Here is a 20137-nt window from a genome sequence, read left to right on the forward strand (position 1 = left end):
TCGACACTCTTATTTTATTATCATGCAATAGAATTAATTCGTGGACAAAAACACCAAACAGAGCCGAAGCTGTGACAAATTTCGATTCCAAATAAACATTACAAGAGCTACCCAAGCATATATGTGGTCTACATTAAAAAATACAATAATATGAAGCAATGACCATGAAATCATGTGGAACCACCCCTCCATTAATATCCATTGAATTTACACCATCACCCCTTTTAATTCTACAGTTTCTCCACTTTCATCCCCTTCCCCTCTTTCTCTATATATACCCCACCATTGCCAACCATCTTCACCCAAACAATTCAACTTCTCAAAAGGAAAATCAAAACTCCATGGGTTCATTTCCTCATATAGTGGAAGATTGCATGGGAGTCCTCCAAGTGTTGAACGACGGCACCGTTTTCAGGTCCAAAAACATACAATTCAACATGCCTGTAATCGACCATGAGAATTCAGTGGATTTCAAAGACGTCATGTTTGACAAAAACCATAGCCTTCATCTTCCAATTTACAAGCCTCAATCAGCGTCTAATTTTCGCAAGCTCCCCATCGTCGTTTTCATTCATGGTGGTGGTTTTTTCTAGGCTCTCGCACGTCGCCTACCTGCCATAATTCATGCCTATGCCTAGCGTCGGGACTTGACGCGGTCGTAATTGCTGCCGGCGGCAATGGATGATGCATCCTGTGCCATGAAGTGGATGCAAAGTCAAGCTTTGAGTGAAAACGGTAGTAGGGATGCATGGTTGAACAGTGGGGAGGTTGGGTTTGACCAGCTTTTTGTGTTGGGTGATTCGTCAGGCGGGAATATTGCACATCATTTGGCAGTTAGGTTCGGTGCTGGTTCGAGCGAGATGGCTCCAGTTCGAGCACGAGGCTATGTGTTGTTGGCACCGTTTTTTGGTGGGGTAGTGAGGACCAAGTCGGAGTCGGGGCCTAGCGAGGCTTTGTTGAATCTTGATATATTTGACAGGTAATGTGATTTTTTTATTATACCATTTTAACATTCTCTTGTCTCAATAAATCTCTCTCTTTTAATTTTTTTAATTATTTTATTCAAAATATCTTATTAAAAAAAGTCAACAAACAATAATATTCTTTTTTATCTATGTATATCATATTTTTTTTACACATATCAAAATAAATATATTAAATCTATAGATAATTTTATCATTTCACGAGGTCAAATATTTTTTCTAAAACTATATATATAACCAATATAAGACATAAATTATACAACAAAAGAAATAATAGTTTACTGATAATTTTTTATACAATCTCTATTTCTATTCATAATTTTAAATTTGGAAATAAATAAGTTTAAATGTATTCAAACTCAACTTTTTAATGTTATTTTTGCTACATCTTTTCAAGGTTAATATTGATGGAAAAACTCTATGAAGCTTCAAGCGTTGACCCCAGGCTGCCCAAAAAGCAAAGGCGAAGAGATGAAGATCCGCTTGACCCATCTGTCATTGCTCGAGATGCCACTCCTTCGCCAATCGAGTGTGATGGCTCTCCACCTGCTATCTCCTATAAGGATATTATGACAAAGTCCAATGTTTCCCAACCTGGTTCTAAAAGCGTTGATCTAGATGATGATGATATTGAACTTCTTGACGATGATGTCACTATTGGTTCCTCTAATGGTATTCCCACCATAGACTTTTCTGAGCGAGTCCAATCTCTTACTGTTAAAAGTATGGACTTAACGCTCGTAGTCAAAGTTCTTAGACGAAGAGTTGGGTACAACACCTTTCATAATCGTATATACGGTATTTGGAAACCCTCTCATCCCCTAAAACTTATTGATATATTGAGAATGATTTTTTCTCGTGAAATTCAGTGATCATGGTGATTATCTTAAGGTGCTCACTAAAGGACCTTAGACCATTTTTGGGCACTACTTAACAGTTGAACCATTGTCTATTGACTTCCAGCCGACTCAAGCTTATCCTAGTTGTCTCATGGCATGGATCCGATTACCCGGTCTTCCGGTTATTCTTTACAAAAGAAGTTTCATCGAAGCTATTGGAAATCAGGCAGGCTCTGTGGTTAAAATTGATTTCCAAATGGATAATGGTTGCAGGGGGCGTTTAGCTGTTAGTCTCAATCTTCATCAGTCTTTGGTATTCAAGCTTCTCATCAATGGTCGTCTCCAAATTATTGAGTTTGAATCATTACCTATTGTCTGCTTTCACTGTGGCATATATGGTCACCATAAAGATCTTTGTCCACAGCTCTCTGCCCAGGAAAATGTCCAACCGGTGACTGAAGGTCCTCCACCCCCGTCTCCGGTTACTAAAACCCCTATTCAGGATGAAGTTTTCGGACCTTGGATGCTTGTGGAAAGGAAAAAGTGTATCTTCGGGAATCTAAATTTCGCAAAACAAGTGGTCCAGGAATCTCACCCCATTATATGAAAAACAAATCCCAGATTTAAACAATCAGGAACTTTTCCCAGATTCTCGGGTGATTGAAGAAGAGTCAGCCATGCCACCTACGTCCCAATCAGATCCCATGATTTCTTCAATTAATGATCCTAATATTTCTCATTTAGATAAAGGTAAATCTAAGGGCAAGGCTCCAGCAATTCCTAAAAAAAGCTCCAGTTGTCCCTCACGCTTCCAGGAAATAATATAACCTTGGAGTCAAACTTGCAAGGCCACATGCATTAATTAAAAATCCCATGCAAGGATCACGTACTTTACCTAGTGAAGCTTCTTCCTCCAAAATGTCACGCACAAAATCGGGTGAGAATCTTGACCCTAACAAACATTACACTGTGAAGTTATCGGATGGAGATAATCCCCGTATCCCAATCAAAACTTTAGTTCCTTCTATAACTAGAAATGGCCCCGAGGCCATGATGGAATAATGGGCTTCTCTGCCTATTTTCTTTATCATTTTTTATTCATGCATTTTAACATTTTTATGTGGAACGCTCAAGGCTGTGGTCACCGAAACCTTAACCTTGTTACCTGCCCTTACCTACGTGATCATTCTCCGGATGTTGTGGGTTTTGTTGAAACCCATATAAGCAATTACAATGCTGATAGAGCTATTGCTCAACTCAAGTTTTTGAATTCTTTCAGAGTTGAAGCTGATGGTTTTTCTGGTGGTATTTGGATATTTTGGTATGATCATATTTAGGTTGATGTTCTCTTCAGTCATTTTCAAGTCATTCATTGCCGGATCCACCGTTTGTCCAACAATCATTTTGCCCTTGTTACTTTCGTCTATGCAAGCCCAAATCCCACAAAGAGAAAGGCTATCTGGTCGTATCTTCACTTCCTCTCCAATCATATTTCTGAGCCTTGGATTATTCTTGGCGATTCCAATGCTTCTTTGTCTCCTAATGATCGAAAAAGTTGCATAAACACTCTTTCCTCCGATCAAGATTTCATCAATGTTGTTTTTGACTCAGGCCTCCATGATCTTGGGTACCAAGGGCCTGACTTCACTTGGTATAGAAGACATTGTGCAATCCATCTTGATCGTTGCTTATGCAATTAACAATGGCTTGAAGCTTATCCTAACACATTGGTTTACCATCTTCTTCGGATGAAGTCTGAACATCGACCTCTCTTATTATCTATTGGTCATCACCCTAATAAGTCACAGCAATGCCATTTTCACTACTTTGCTAGCTGGACCCTCCATAAAGATTTTCATAAATTTTTTCTTGATAATCGGGACTCTTCCCTCCCAATAACTGGTACTATTTTTAAGTTCAGTGTTGTCGCTGATGCCTGAAAGTGCTCTATTTTTGGTTAATTTTCTCATCGTAAGCGAAATGTTATGTCTAGTGTTCGGGGTATTCAACGTTTTTTAGATAAAAATAAAGCTCTTACCTCTCTCTTCTTGAGACTCAACTCCAAGCTGAACTGGAATTAATCCTCGATCAAGAAGAGATTTTATGGAAGCAAAAATCTCGTTCGGATTGGATTAACTTTGGTGATAGGAACACTATTTATTTTCATAAAAAAGCTATTATCAACAAGAGGATTAACCAGATTTATTCTCTTCAAAATTCTATTGGAGATTGGTGTTCAGACCCTACTGTTCTTCGGCAAGAAGCTAACACCTATTTTTAGAAGCTTTTTTCTCTTGATGGTGATGTTAATGGCACTTTCCCCATTTTTGGTTTTTTTTTTTCCAGTTCTGCCTCTTGAAGACACGCAACATCTTGACAATTTGCCTAATCCCATGGAAATAAAAGAAGCCTTATTTGCTATGGCTCCACTTAAATCCCAGGAGCAGATGGTTTACACGCACATTTTTATCAAACGTATTGGGACATTGTTGGTGCTTCGATTTGTTCTATGATCCAAAATATTTTCTCAGGAAGTGACATTAATCCTTTATTGAACATAACGATCCTAGTTCTTATCCCCAAAGTTCTAAGCCCTTCTAGCTTCAAGGACTTTCGACCCATCAGTCTTTGTACGGTCTTATACAAGCTTATCACTAAGATCCTTGCTCCAACACGTTATGCCTCATCTTGTTGCTCCTAACCAGTCAAGCTTTATTCATGGTCGAAGCATCTCGTAGAATATTATTATCAATCAGGAGGCCATTCATTATATGAAATCTAAGAAAGATAAAGATGGTTGGATGGCGATTAAGGTGGACTTAGAAAAAGCGTTTGATCGCCTGCGTTGGGACTTTATAGCCAATACACTTTATGAATCTGCCTTTTCCCCAACTATTACTCGTCTCATTTTGCATTGTATTTCTTCCTCTTCCATGTAGATTCAGTTTAATGGAGGTCTAAGTTCATAATTTAAACCTCATTGTGGAGTTCGGTAAAGTGATTCAATCTCTCCTTATCTTTTTGTTCTTACGATGAAAAGGTTTGGTCATCGAATCAAGCTTGCTTCCTAGGAGGGTGCTTAGATATATGTAACATCCCAAAAATTGGGTCAGTGACCAAAATGTAAGAACTCAAAACTTAGTGGTTTGATTGAAATATCTTGAAAAGTTTAAGGATTTATTTTAGAATTTTGTGTAGGATTTGATATCAAATTTGGATTAGTGGAAGGATATTATGATCTTTTCATAAGAAATATTTTTATCTTTCCTTTTATGAGATATAAAACACGTGGAGAATGGGGAGGAAAAGTGAAAGAAAAATCTGGATAGTTGGGGTTCAACTATCTTTTTCTCTTCTCGTGACTACATGAATAAGGTAAGTTGATCTCAATTTAATATTCTTTTCATTTTAGAATTAGTTTTGATCCTCGGAGTGTTAAGAAATCTTAAGGAAGCTAAAAGAGAAGTAGAAACTAAAGGAATTACAAATTATGAGATATTGAATATAAGGGGTTTTAAAGTGAATTGTTGAGAAAGAGTTTGTAAATGAAGGTTGAGGTTAAATTTGACTTGTCATGAGCTGAATTACGAAATCTAAAGTATTACAAAGGGCTTTATAACATGTTGAATAATTGGTATGATTTTTGGATCTAAGTGTTCAATGGGAAATTTGGATGTTAAAGTGTGTTAAGGTGTTATAAGTTAGTTTTAATAACTATACTATAGTTTAAAGGTTTAAGAAGAGGTTAAAGAGGAAGATTTAAGTAAGTTTACTTAATTTTTGAGCTAAAATAAGAAAATTTTGGGCAAGGGGTATCGGTATTATTAATTCAGTATCGATACTTCTAATAGAAAATTGATGATATTTGGGTATGGGTATCGATACTAGATGAATATTATCGATGCCATAAGCAAAAAGTTGATAAATTATTCAAGAATTATCGATACCAAAGGAGTATTATTAATACTAAGTGTATCGATACCAGTGAGAAAGTATCAGTACCATTTTAAAGACGAATTTCAGAATTTAAATTGGGTATCAGTACTGAAGTATAGTATTGATACCATAGGGTAGAAGTATCGATACTGTACATTGGGTACCGATACTACTCATACGGAAATTTTGAATTAAGTACTTTTCTAGCTTATGTTATATACGAATGATTAATAGTGATTCAAATTAAGATATTCATATCGATTATATATATCGTGTAGATATCAAACGAAAGCAAGTACCAGATGAGCCAATGAGATAAGATCGATCAAGAAAGAGATAAGTGTGTTGCTTGGAATAATGAGGCTAAGGTGAGTGCATATTATATTGTATATGGTGTTATGGAAATAAGACTTGCGATGAGTCTATTTCCAATGTTTTGATTGTTTGATTTTAGGAATGCAAATATATTGTTTATATGCTTTCTATTTGTGTACATAAATACATGTTTATGTGTTATATGCATTGTTAGTTATGAACTATGTATTATATGTTATCTTGTGTGATAATGATCCAGGTGAATATATCATAATAAGGTATAAGTCATAGGAATTAGATCTATGTGAATTGGTATAATGAATTTATGTGATTAAATGGAAGTGAAATAAGCTAAGTAGCATTGACCTATATAATAATATGATAATAAGATATAAGCTAAGAGATATTGAAATAAGTGATTATATGAACATGTATGATAAGCTATATGGGGAGGATTTAGGTGTTTAAATGAACCTATAATATAAGTCTTGTGAAATTCCTATGTGATATGAGATATATGGTAAAGATTTATGACACCATATGAGAATTGTTACAGGAGCTATGTGATAATAAGTTGTGAGAATACATGCCTATATAACAAGCTATGTGAAGCTAAACTAAGTGAATATATGAAACTAGTATATAATTAATGTGATATAAGTGATTATGTAAAAATGTGAGATAAGCTATATTGCATTAATATACGGACTATATGAAAATTTGTACATAAGTATATGTATAAGCTTATATGTTATTCTATATATTACATGTTATATATGAATATAAGAGATCAAGATATAATTTATATGGAAATGATCTAAGTGACTATATGAAAGAGTGACATGAGCTATGAGATAATAATCTATGTGATTACATGCCTATGTGGTTTAAGTTATATGATACAATATATGTGATTACATGTACATGTGATATATTCTATGAGACATGATTTATATGATTTCTTGAAAATGTGAAATAAAGAGAATAAATTATGTAAATGATAAAGCACATAGTATGTGAGATGGGAGCTAAGGGTATAGTTGGCATGCCAAGAGTCGAGGGTTCTACGCAGTCCTTCGAGACATATATATGGTCATTCGGAACAATTCTACATGGTCTTTCGGGACATATATGTGGTCCTTCGGAACAATTCTATATGGCACTCAGTGCAATTTATACTTGTTGTGGTGACAACATTTGTGCACAATCTCAATGCACTCACATATCTTTAGTTCTCAGAATTGTACCATGGGCTATTAAAAAAGATAACATAAATAAATTGTATTTTATGTTATGTTTTTTTATGTGAAATGTATCATATGATGTGTATAAATGTTAAGTAGATGATTATATGATAAAAGGATTTAATGATAAAAATATTGATAATGATAAGAATATTGATGTTGATATATGTGTATGTATGCATTTGGTTATGTGAAATATTATATGATTTTGTATGATATGATGGTATGAAATGTTCTTGTATGGTTAAGTATTTAAGTTTCCATTAAACGTTTTATATGCCTTACTAAGTCAACGACTTAGCGTGTGAGTGTTTCACACGTAGGTTCCGAGAAGAAAGAGGAGCAAATATGAACAAGACAGGTCAACTTCTCCTTTCCAAAGATCAGATCATAAAAGTATTAAATTGTATGAAATTTTGTGATATTATTTCTAGTTGGTATGTAAATAAAGATTTGAATAAAATTTGCTCTGATCGATTTTGTAAATTCATATGATTGTATTTAATGTAAATTACTCAGTTTTATTTTCAAGGTGAACTTGAATTTCAGTTATTTCTTAAAAGTAAATGGTTCGAAAAATAATGTGACACCTCATACTTGTATCCGGGTTGGATATAGGTTGGGGTGTTACATTTAATGGTATCAGAGCTAAGGTTTAGCCGATTATAGGCTTAAACCAAAGTCAAATGTGTTTTACAATGTGTACATGCCAACAAAAAGTGGAAAATTTCTGATATGATAGTGTAAGAAGTGTGTTGTCTTGTTAATAGAGTTGAATTGTTAGGTCATATTAGATGTTTGACTATGGGAGTTTCCGAAGTGAAGTGGGAAGCAATAGACCTGAAGGTTATAGCAATTCACCTGCCCTGACAAGGCAGAGTGAAAAGATAACACTTCTGGGAGTGCCTGTACAAGATTTAGGGATGTTTTTAGAATGTGGAATGCTATTTTAGTATGTTTACAATCTCATATTCCTTCAATTCTTAGAAGGAGAGAACTGAAAGAGTTAAAAAGGTTAGGAGCACCCGAGTTCAAAGGTGAAGTTGAGGAAGGTCCTGTTGCAGCGGACCTTTGATTAATTAATGTGAAGATAATGTTAGAAGGTTTTCACTGTTATGAAGTGGAAAATTTAGATGGAGTAGTATTGTTATTACGTGGGTAAGCTAGAGTATGGTGGACAAATGTCACAATGAAAATGTTAAAAGATCAAGTGACGTGGTTATTTTTTTATAGAAGAGGTTGAGAATAAGTACATTGGTGATCAGTTTATAAGACAAATGAAGCTAGAATTTATGAGCTTAAAATAAAGGAATTACATTGTGTATGAGTATGAATGTGAGTTTAATAAGCTAAGTAGATTTGTTGTTGAGTTAATTCTGATTGAAAAGGGATTTATGTGATTGGATGTTGAGGGTTGCGTCCTAAATTAAAAGAGTGTTGCTGATTTTGAAACTATTCCTTTTTCAAGAAGTGTTTAATCGTGCTAAAGGTTTAGAGAGAGCTTAGAATGAGGAATATGGAGAAGAAAATCCAGAAGATTAAGAGAGATGGTGCTTCATAGAGTTCAATAATATCAAAGAGGGGCAGAGATTCTGGTTTTCAACTTTAGACTAGGTTTGAATTAGTTGTATTCTCCACCAGAGGAACAAATCCAATGAGAGCCCAATAGACTCAATTAGGAGGGTATGGTGATGGAAGATGGAATAAGGAATTAAGAATGGTTAATTGATAATAAGTCACGTGTAAAGATAAACTTTGTGAATTAGAGTAAAAGTTCTATTAAAAATTATGTAAATTAAAGTAGAAGATGTATTTTAAATGGATTAAGTGAGTATTTGAATATGGTACTTGATGAATCAAGTGGAGAAAATACAAGTATAAGAAATGATAAAGAATAAGGTTATGTGTAAATAGTGTTTACTACCAAGATTATGAAGATGTGATAAAGATTGGTAATTAGAGATGAGTATAAGTGATATGAGAAGGGTATTGAATTATGAAGAAAAAGACATGACTTATGTTGTAAGGAGATTTTGATTTGTGAATGAATAAATAAGTAAGGAATTCAATGATGGAATTTAAAGGATCAAGTGTGTAAAGGGTTGTAATGAGGTGTAGATTATAACTTTGGTATATGTCTGAATTATATTTGATAAAGATTTAAGGTTATCCCAAAGTGGAGGTAATCTTTGAATAAGGTCTCGGGAATTCGAGATAATAGTAGCATTTGTATCCATGTATAGACAGATAGTTAGTTTAAATAGATTATTCAGGCTTTAAAGAGGTTAGGTAAGGGGTGAGTATAATAGAGTTTAAAAGATTAGAAGGAAATGTCAGACTAAGTTATCTATGTGTGACATGGAATTATTTAAGGTTATGCTTCTTGGTCATGTAAATGTAATCATAGAGATAAGGATTATAATTTTCTCTGATAAAGCTGATAAAGACATGAATGTTACTTTTGAGATGATAAAAAGAATTTTTAACATTAACTTCAAGATTAGCATAAGTAAAATTTGAAAAAGAATATGTGTATTGTAATTTGGATGAAGAGGGTACAAGAATAAAGGTTTAGTTTATGTTGCAAAGCGATTTGAGAATGATGAAAGAAATCAACTAGCTCATGATTTTGAGTTGACAATGATTGAGGTTACTGTATTAATAGAACACTATTGTTTACATGGTGGATGACGTTATATATATATGGATTTTCTAAAGGTCAAAAGTAAGTGTAGAATCGAAGGACTGTAAAGATAGGAAATGGATTGAATTTCTTGGAAATCGAATACAAGTTATTAAATGCAACTGCGAAATGTTAAAGCAGTGATTGATGTAACAAGAGAAAGAGTTATCCTTAGGGTTGTTTGTAACAAGTGGTATGTTAGCAAGTTAAGAAATATATCAAAATAGTTTTAAGTGAAGTTTTGTGAAGTTCTGTATAAAAGAAATGTTGAACACCATTAACTTGGTTTGAGTTGAAATATTAAGATTTTGTACAGACAAATTGGATCATAGAAATTTAATCTGATTTGATCTATGAGGATGAACTTGTGCAAAATTTTGGCATATGAAGTTTAACAGCTCAGGAATAAGACAATTACATGGGTTAAAATTTTGTGGAGAAATCATAAAGTAGTGAAAGCAACATGAGAATGTGAATAGGATGTGTGTAAACAATTCTCCATCTCTTTATGAAGTGAAAAATCAAGGATGGATTTTCTTAAGGGGAAAGAATTGTAACATCCCAAAAATCGGGTCAGTGACCAAAATGTAAGAATTCAAAACTTAATGGTCTGATTGGAATATCTTGAAAAGTTTAGGGATTTAATTTGGAATTTTGTGTAGGATTTGATATCAAATTTGGATTAGTGGAAGGATATTACGGTCTTTTCATAAGAAAGATTTTTATCCTTTCTTTTATAGGATATAAAACACGTGGAGAATGAGGAGGAAAAGAGAGAAAAATCTGGATAGTTGGGGTTCAACTATAGTTTAAAGGTTTAAGAAGTGGTTAAAAAGGAAGATTTAAGTACCGATACTTCCAAGAGGAAATGGATGATATTTGGATATGGGTATCGATACTGGATGAACAGTATTAATACTGTTGACACTCGTTTTTTCTTTCCTAAATATTATTATTATTATTAATATTATTATTGCTTTTGTAGGCCACGGTCGGACCACACATGGGCATGGATTTTGCATCATGTCAGTGGATTTTCCTTTTCCCATAAGTTAAAAAACCGACAGACGTAGGGTACCATTGCACTTGTTTTATTTACGTATTTTGCATCTCATGAATTCATATGTAATGTAATATTATATATATGTATGCCATATAAGTATTTTGCATAATAGATAATAATCATTCGCACATAATGTGTTTATGCCCTTTAATTATATTGACCGATTTAATGTGTAAAATATAGTGAATTTATTTTATTATTAACACGTAGATTTAACTCCATGTATCTTAAATTTATGATGTATGATATCTTTATGCGCATAACTCGACATTATTACATAATCGGATTAAGGGTAATACTATTTTAATTTAAAATTGTTTTAAGTTTAATTTATTAGATATCCGCATTTTACGATTTTAAATTAGAAGTGCATCTCTTTAGTGACATAAAAAAAAACGATTCAATGCTTTAAAATTTGGGAACGAAAGAAAATGAAACATTCAATTATTTAAATTTTTCGAGAAAAGGTAGTTAGAACTTATCTAAAATTTTGTCTCAATATTTTTAAATAATCGATCATTCTTTATCTTTCTAACAGGCTGGGTAATTTTAATTTAATCGATTTCACTTTTGAATATTGAAAAATTTATATGTTTTTTTGGATCATAAATCAAATTAAAATCAAATAAGATTAATACTAAAACCTACATTTTAGATTTGAGCCCCTAGGTTCTTTAATTTTCATAATTTGACACTTTAAGTTAGAAAAAGTCTTAATTTATTTTTAGTTTAATTAGGACAAATAAAATTTTGTTTGATTGCATTGTTTTTACAAATCTAAGGCACTCTTCACTTATTAAGGAATTAATAGTATATCTCCCGCGATCGTGCTCAGGGGGTGACTACTGGTAATTCCTTGAATAAGTCGACATCCTTTTCAAAACCACATCATGTTTTCTAAAAATGAGGTAATATTCGGTTATTAGGCACAATAGCTGATCTCCCGCATTTACGCTCGGGGGCGAATGCTATCGGTCTTGATAAACGAATACCCTTTTTAACTTTGCATCCTTAATGATTTTTAAATTAAATAAATATCGAACTCCAAATTTCTAATTTTAAATATAGGGTAATCAACTGGGTACCAATTTTTGGGCGCTTGTGGGGGTGCTAATCCTTCCCCACGTGTAACCGACTCCCGAACCTTATTTCTGGATTTTCGCAGACCTTCAAACCCGGTATTTTGATAAAAACAAAAATGTTTTATTAAAAACATCCGGTTTTTATGGTGTTCCAATCTACCTTAAATGATTGGTGGCGACTCCTCATATTTCGAAATAATTTTCAAATAGAAAACCCCCGAGTCGATGTCGGTTTTTTTTCCTCCGGGTGAAAAACGATTACGACAGATACCATAAGCAAAAAGTTGATAAATTATTCAAGAAGTGTCGATACCAAAGGATTAGTATCGATACTAAGGGATCGATACCAGTGAGCAAGTATCGGTACCATTTTAAAGAGGAATTCCAGAATTTAAATTGAGTATCGATACTGAAGTATAGTATCGATATCAGAGGGTAGAAGTATCGGTACTGTACTTTGGGTACCAATACTACTCATATGGAAATTGTGAATTAAGTACTTTTTATAGCTTATGTTATAGAAGATTGATTAATAGTGATTCAAATTAAGATATTCATATCGATTATATGTATCGTGTAGATATCAAACGAAAGCAAGTACCAGAAGGTTCAACGAGTTAAGATCGATCAAGAAGGATATAAGTGTGTTTCTTGGACTAGTGAGGCTAATGTGAGTGCATATTATATTGTATATGGTGTTATGGAAACAAGACTTGCGATGAGTCTATTTCCAATGTTTTGATTGTATGATTTTAGGAATGCAAGTATATTGTTTGTGTCCTTTCTATTTATGTACATAAATACATGTTTATGTGTTATATGCATTGTTAGTTATGAACAATGTATTATATGTTATCTTGTGTGATAAAGATCTAGGTAAATATATGATAACAAGGTATAAGTTATAGGAATTAGATATATGTGAATTGGTATAATGGATTTATGTGATTAAATCGAAGTGAAATAAGCTAAGTAGCATTGACCTATATAATAATATGATAATAAGATATAAGCTAAGAGATATTGAAATAAGTGATTATATGAACATGTAAGATAAGATATATAGGGAGGATTTAGGTGTTTAAATGAACCTATGATATAAGTCTTGTGAAATTCCTATGTGATATGAGATATATGGTAAAGGTTTATGAAACCATATGAGAATTGTTATAGGAGCTATGTGATAATAAGTTGTGAGAATACATGCCTATATAACAAGCTATGTGAAGCTGAACTAATTGAATATATGAAACTAGTATATAATTAATATGATATAAGTGATTATGTAAAATAGTGAGATAAACTATATTGCATTAATATACGGACTATATGAAAATGTGTACATAAGTATATGTATAAGTTTAGATGTTATTCTATATATTACACGTTATATGTGAACATAAGAGATCAAGATATAAGTTATATAGAAATGATCTAAGTGACTATATGAAAGATTGACATGAGCTATGAGATAATAAGTTATGTGATTAAATGCCAGTGTGGTTTAAGTTATATAATACAATCTATGTGATTACATGTACGTGTGCTATATGCTATGAGACATGATTTATATGATTTCTTGACTATGTGAAATAAAGAGAATAAATTATGTAAATGATAAAGCTCATAGTATGTGAGATGGAAGCTAAGGGTATAGTTGGCATGCCAAGAGTCGAGGGTTCTACGCGGTCCTTCGAGACATATATATGGTCCTTCGGGACAATTCTATGCGGTCCATCGAGACATATATGTGGCCATTCGGGACAATTATATATGGAACTCAGTGCAATTTATACGAGCTGTGGTGATAGCATTTGTGCACAATCTCAATGCACTCGCATATCTTCAGTTCTCAGAAGTATATCATGGGCTATTAAAAGAGATAACATAAATAAATTGTATGTTATGTTTTGTGTTTTGTTGTGTGAAATGTATTATAGGATGTGTATTAATGTTAAGTACAAGATATATGATAAAAGGAATTAATAATAAAAATATTGATAACGATAAGAATGTTGATGATGATATATGTGTATGTATGCATTTGGTTATGTGAAATATTATATGATTTTGTATGATATGATGGTATGAAATGTTCTTGTATGGTTAAGTATTTAAGTCTCCATTATACATTTTATATGCCTCACTAAGTCAATGACTTAGCATGTGATTGTTTCACACGTAGGTTTCGAGAAGAAAGAGGAGCAAAAATGGACAAGACATGTCAGCTTCTCCTTTCCAAAATCATATCATTAAATTGTATGAAATTTTGTGATACTGTTTGTAGTTGGTATGTAAATAAAGATTTGAATAAAATTTGCTCTGATCGATTTTGCAAAATCATATGATCGTATTTAATGTAAATTATTCAGTTTTTTTCAAGCTGAACTTCAATTTCAGTTATTTTGTAAAAGTAAATGGTTTGAAAAGTTAATGTGACACTTCGGATTTGTATCTGGGTCAGATACGAGTTGGAAGCGTTACAAAATCATTTAATCTGGTATGAGGAGGTCCTCCTATCACTCATCTTTTCTTTGCAGATGATTTAATTTTGTATGTTAAGGTAGCTTTTGAACAAGCAACCTTAATTGATAATATCCTTGCTGAGTTTGGTCACTATTCTAGTCACAAAGTCAACAAGCTTAAATCTCATGTGTATTTCTCGCCCAATACCAGCATTGAGACTACAAACATAGTTTATTCTCGCCTTGGCATTAAGCAAGTCTCTAACTTAGGTGTCTTCTTGGTATGCTGGTGATGCATAAGTGTGCTACTTGTGTGCTTTATACCTTCATTATTGATAAAATTAAAAAGAAACTCCAGGGGTGGTCGACACGGTCCCTCTCTTTTGTTGGGCGGATTACTCTAGCTAACTCTTTTCTTATGGCCATCTCCACTTATTTCATGCAAACTTGCCTCTTCCCTTCTCGAGTCTATCATGACATTGTAAAATTGGTTTGATATTTTAGTTGGGGTTCTACTAATCAAACTCGAGGCATTCCTCTTGTTAATTGGGCTACCTTATCTCAACCTAGAAATAATGGAGGTATCAGCATTCGAAAGTTGCAGCAGCATAATTATGCTTTCCTTATGAAACTTTGTTATGTCGTTGCATCGGATACGGAGAGATACTATATAAAGCTTCTTCGGCAAAAATACAAGGTGCTCTCTACTTGTCCCTCTTCCATCTTCCGACCGAATTGCTCTCATCTATGGAGAGCCTTATCCAAAGTATGGTCTAGCTTCTATGATTCAATCTCTTGGTCTGTAGGCGATGGCTCTATTACTAGATTCTGGCACGATACTTGGCTGTCGTCTCTTATTGGAAAAAAGAGGGCGCTACTATCTACAATAACCTTCTGGTTCGTGATCCCGTTTTGTCGAACGGTAGTTGGAATTGGAATTTACTTCGATAGTTTCTTCACCCCTCTACACTTCAACATATTTTGAATGTTCATCCTTCTAACCCAAATGTCGGTTATGATCGTTGTTTTTGGTCTCATGGAAAACATGGTGATTTCTCTGTGAAATCTACTTATAATCTCTTTACCAGAGATTCTTGGGATATCAAAGATGTCAAATGGTCCAAGCGTTGGCGTCTGCCCATCCCGGAGCATATTAAGAATTTTCTTTGGTTTTCCTATAAAGATCGCTTACTCACAAACCTTAATCGATGCGCAAGGAATCTCACCAATGATAAGCTCTGTCAAATCTTTGGCTCTGCTAATGAATCTACTATGCACGTTCTGCATGATTGCAATAACACTACTGCTCTAAGGCAATCGGTTATTCACCAGCAACACCTCTCGGATTTCTTTCTCTTGATGCTAATGATTGGCTACTGATGAATCTTGAGTCTAATAGGTTATTCGCTTGCACAAATATTCCCTGGAAAACTATTTTATCTTCTATAGTTTGGAAGATTTGGAAGTGATGGAACTCAATCATCTTTGTTGGCATGGACCTCTCCAATAACCAATTAATCTGTCTAAGTAAGAATTGGTCCCAATATTTCATCACAACAACGCTTTCTCTTTCAATCAGTGTTGTCTATTCTTATCCTGAACTAGTCCAATGGCGACTTGCGCCTGTTCGTTGGTGCACCCTCAACACTAACGGTGCAGGTCACAATATTTCTTCTCTTGGTTCAGCAGGTGGTCTCATTCGAAATAAGGATGGAGGTTGGATTGTTGGATTTAATAAACCGGTCGGGATTTCGTCTTATTTGTAAGTTGAACTCTGAGGCATTTTCGAAGGACTTCAACTAGCGTGGTCCCATGGAATTGAGCGTCTTCAATGCCAAACAGATTGTGCGGAAACTTTTAAACTAGTGTCTTCTCCAACAGCTAACTCCAGCCCCATATCACTTGTTCGCTCTATTGTAAGCCTTATTTCAAAACCATGGATGCTTGACTTTATTCTCATTCGTCGTGAAGCCAATGTTGCAGCTGATTCCCTTGTCAAATCTACTACCAATACTGATGGTCAATCATGCATATATTTGGAAGCCCCCAGGAGATCATACCTCATCTCACTTGTGACCTTCATGGTCCTACTTTTATTCACAATTAATATTCCATTGTAATGGTCTTCATTCTTATTCCAAAAAAAAAGTTAATATTGTTTTTATTTAGGAATCAACACATGATTTTATATTATAATATAGAATCTTAAGCGATAAATTTATAAAATTTAGAAGACGAAAACATATAATCAATAAAAATAATAAATTGTATGAGAATTTAAGATTAGGATCCAGGTTCGAGCACCATAGATATCAGAGGGCGAACGTTCAATGTCAAAAGGTTGAGAGTTATCATTGAACATATATTGTTTCGTACTTACCCGAGATTAATAAAAAAAGTTTTTTTTAAAGGAAACCTCTTGTCCATTATTGTTTTTAACCTTTTTATTTCGCTCTAATTACAATTTAGTTTACTTGGCATGCATCATATTGGAGGGAAAGAAAACACGTTGTTTATGTACGTTATATTTAAATTATTGAAATTGAACAAAATTATCCATCTAAGTGGTTAAGGGATTATTTTTATCTCTTAAGACTTTGGATTAGAACACTACATACGTAGGAGTGTATGGCGTTCATTATTAAATGGTTGAATCTTTAAATATATATACTACCTTATATTTAGGAGTGCTTAGAAGTAGCAGACCCATTGACCTGATTACAAGTTATTTATTATTTATAATGAAAATACATAAATTTACTGATTGAGTACCTAACTTGTTGATTTTTTTACGAGTGTCCGAGTTGAGATCGGATCATAAAATTTGCCTTAACCGTGTACTCGACTACCCGATATCCTGTTTTCTTTTTATTTTTTTTCATTTTAATTTTATATCATTTTACTAACTCAAAAGTTCCCACATTAAACTCGAATTTGGCTTTTGCAAACACAGTAATTATCATGATAAACTTATTTCAATTGTAAATCTAAAGTAACAGTTTAACAAGTTTATAAGATAAAAGCTTTTGCAGTTTAAAATCCAAATTTTGCTTTTGTAAAAAAAAATGGAAGTTTCTTTTCCAATATCGGTTTAAAAAAGAATTGGGTATCCTGTTACCTGAATTAATAGGTATTTGAGTTTTGTGAGTATTCAAATATCGACATCTCTATTTATATTCAGTCGAATAAATAAATAAAAAGTTATTGATTAAGTTTTATTTTAAAGTAAAATGAAAAATAAACTAATTCCACGTATGAAACAAAGCCTCCTGTCCAAACAGTGGACAATCAAGCATATATGGTGGGAGGTTCTTATCAATAAAAAGGCAAGACAATCTCACCTATACCACAAAAGTATCAAATTCTCAATCAACTTTTGACATGTGATCTTTCCACGCATTAACATTTATTTTTATTTTCTTAATTGGATTATTAAGATTATTTCAAAACAAGTTCTATAAAAGTTTTGACCAATGCAATTAAATCCACAAATTGAGATAGTGCTTAAACACCCCCCCGCTCTTTTTAATTTCGTCAATTGTCCTTATCTTCGGAAAGGCTTTTCCATTCCTGCCCACTTTAATCTTTTCAGAGCTTTATAAAATTTTAGAGGAGAATGCTAGGGTTGGAAACGAGTAGAGTTAAGTTTGAGTATTGCTGAAAGTATAAAAGTGAACTTGACTCGAATTCAAAATAAAAATTAAAGTTTGACTCGAGCTCGAAAAAAAATTGAACTCGAAATATTCCTAGACTTAGCTCGGTTGAAACTCAGACTCAAGCTTGAACTTGAACTTTAAGTACATGAAATACTTATGTTATTTTTTAAAATAACGATATATAAAAGATGATATTATTGATAATTTAATTTAAAAATCTAAAAATTTGATATATTATTTTTTTTATTTGCTTACAAACTTTTCAAGTCTGATATCAAGTAGCTAATTTTACTCATTAAGAATTCGAGCTTGAGTCGAATCGATTTGATTTAAGAGTTGATCAAATTTTGTCTGAGCCGATCTCGAGTAACTTGCAATATGTCTCATCTCATTATGTTGTATTTTTTTAAAAGAACAATATATAAATGTTAATATTATTGATAATTTAATTTAAAAATCTAAAAGTTTAATATATTATTTTTTCCAATTTGCTTACATGCTTTTCAAGTTTGATATCAAGTAGCTAATTTAGACTCATTAAGAATTCGAGCTTGAGTCGAAACTATTCGATTTAAGAGTTGATTGAATTTTGACTGAGCCGATATCGAGTAACTTATTATCTATTTCGTCTCATTTACAACCCTATAAGAGATAAACTTATATAATTTTAAATGAAAAAAATATTAACAATAAAAAGTATAAAAATATTTAAATTATATAAAAATTAAGTTTTTAAGAAAAATGAGAGTACATATTATTAATATCCTCTATCCATCATGATAGGTATAAAAAACTTTACAAAGATTGTCAAGTTGTATATAAATTTTGGGAACTTGTCAACCTGACAATGTGTTTGGTATGATTTTATTCCTATGTGCATGTTTCATTTGACTCAATCCTATATTTATTGTCATCCAACATCCCATCACAAGCCCCTTCATCTTTATTGCTCCTTACTGTTCAACACTTTTGTCATTATGATCATAATTGGAGTAAACATTATTCATTGATTTATTTATTTATTAAGGTTTTGGAGGCTGTCGATGCCGATTGGAGAGACGAGAGACCACCCTTTAGCGAATCCATTTGGGCCATGGAGCCCTACGCTTGAAGCAGTGGAACTTGACCCCATCTTGGTGGTTGTGGGTCGCAACGAGTTGTTGAAAGACAGGGCTGAGGATTACGCCACCAGATTAAGTGACATAGGAAAAAAGATTCAGTACGTGGAATTCCATGGAGAAGAACATGGTTATTTCAATTATGATCCATTTTCTGATGCAGCTAATCAAAACACTGCAACTTATCAAATCATTTATGTACAACAACTCTTTTTTATTTGGAAAGGCAAATAAAATATTAGTATTATTAAGAAAGTGCTTATCAAATCATTTATGTATGATAAATCATATTCGGAATAATATGTATATGAAGTGTTTGAAGCTTCGAGAGAAAGATCATCTCATTCGGCCGTAGCACCTTCTTGTGAAAAACTGCTTCGTTTCTTGCTAATCAAAGTGACCAGCATGCTGAAGAACAGAAGATTAACCACCATGACCTGCAAATTCCATAAAATCTATAGGCTAGTTAATTTACTGTTAAAAGATATTTAAAGAATACTTCAATTTTATATATCAAAACATGTGTAAAAGTTCATCTATATACAAGTTGAAACTAATAACTATCTTTGGCTAACAAACTATCAGCTATCTAACAACCATAACAAAATAAACAATTAAAAATTCTCAACAATCCCCCTCAAATCGAGACTGAAAAATATCTCTGAGCCCTAACATGGAAACTACATATTCATGTTGACTTTCTAGAGCTTTAGTCATGATATCAACCTGTTGTTCCCTTGTGCTTACATATTC

At 33.0% G+C, this 20137-nt stretch overlaps 1 pseudogene; it reads left to right on the forward strand.

The window, feature by feature from the left end:
• Nucleotides 1–315: 315 nt before the first annotated feature.
• On the forward strand, nucleotides 316–19836 carry LOC120201992 (annotated as a pseudogene).
• Nucleotides 19837–20137: the final 301 nt, after the last annotated feature.

This window comes from Hibiscus syriacus, unplaced genomic scaffold, assembly GCF_006381635.1.
Source record: "Hibiscus syriacus cultivar Baekdansim isolate YM2019G1 unplaced genomic scaffold, ASM638163v2 tig00008145_pilon, whole genome shotgun sequence".
In the NCBI taxonomy this organism is placed as follows: Eukaryota; Viridiplantae; Streptophyta; class Magnoliopsida; order Malvales; family Malvaceae; genus Hibiscus; species Hibiscus syriacus.